Source organism: Acanthochromis polyacanthus, chromosome 4 (genome assembly GCF_021347895.1).
Source record: "Acanthochromis polyacanthus isolate Apoly-LR-REF ecotype Palm Island chromosome 4, KAUST_Apoly_ChrSc, whole genome shotgun sequence".
Taxonomy (NCBI): Eukaryota; Metazoa; Chordata; class Actinopteri; family Pomacentridae; genus Acanthochromis; species Acanthochromis polyacanthus.
In genome coordinates this window covers 7,685,454-7,686,834 of record NC_067116.1, presented here as the reverse complement: position 1 = coordinate 7,686,834, position 1,381 = coordinate 7,685,454, and positions in this window count along the sequence as shown.

The window sequence follows — 1,381 nt, the reverse complement described above, 5'->3', positions numbered from 1 at the left end:
TTTCTTCTTTTGACATTTAACTGCGGGTGGCAAACACAGAGTTCACATTGGCGCCACCTTCTGGGGGAAGGACCGCTGTTTGGGCGGTGAAGGGATGACGGACACCCATATTTCAGTTGTTATTTATCATATTTGATTAAAAAAAAAATTGAAACGCTATTATATCCAAAATTTAGTACTTTTATTTGTCATATGCCCATACAGTATGTGACATGAAATGCAAATTTAGTGTTCCACAAGGCTGTGCAACAACAACAAGACATAAAAGAACATTGTTTAACCCTTTAATCCTCATTTACAGGCACCAAAAAATATTGCTTCCCTGTCTGAAAACTTCAGCAAAAATATTCCCCAGATTTCTGAAAATTTGCAAAACCTTCAGGAAGAAAAATCCTATAATTCTTTAAAAGTGTCCCTTAAAAGTTTATTTTTTTTAAAAAAATCCCCCAAATTTGACAAGAAAATTCTTGTAAATATTTTTCAAAAAATGAGTAAAAATCTTCCAAAATAATCCGAAATATCTAAAGTGATTACATATATATCATTAAAACTTCTAATATTATCTTAAAAAACATTTAATCAACCATAATCCATCGAAATTCGCTGGATTTTGGTAGATTTTTTCTTTTTTTCCACCAGATTTCCCAAAAATGCTGTAATGTGGACATCAGAGGGTTCACTGTGAAAATATATGTATTGTTCAAACGTTCAAACTTTAAAACGGGTCAATTTTGACCTCCAGGACAACACAAGGGTTAAAAACAATGGAAAGGCAGAAAAATACAAAACATCATTTTTTATTACACTGTGACCTTATTTAATTTAAATTTTCTTTTGGATTTTAGGATTGGAAAGCTAGAATGCAATGTAAATTGTGCAGAAATTATTGTGTGTGTGTATGTGTGTATGTGTCTAACACTGACCCTTCAATGTTTTGAAATTATATTCTGCTTTCTTTCTCTCACAGTAGCTGCTGATGACACACAGTAGGGCTGAGCAATACAGATGAAAATTTTACTTCAATTAAACATTTCATTTTAGTCAATATTTATATCTTTGTGGCTTATTTTTACTTTTTAGGACACAGACAAAAAAACAACTTTGATTTGAAATTAACCACCTTTAGCCTGCACAGGCTGTGCACAGAATTTTAATGTCAACACACAAAAAAATCAGGCTGAAGGAATGATCTCACCTTGATAGACATTAAATAAATACAGAGGTTCACCATGGTGACGCTGACGCACCGTGCTGAGGTTAAGGCTCACCTGAATCAAGTATCACCAGACAGAAACCCTGCATCGGCCTCTGCACTCCAACATCAGGTCTGTTTGCCCTGGCCCAGGGAGTGCATTACCCAAGTCTAGGTGGTGGGGGATGC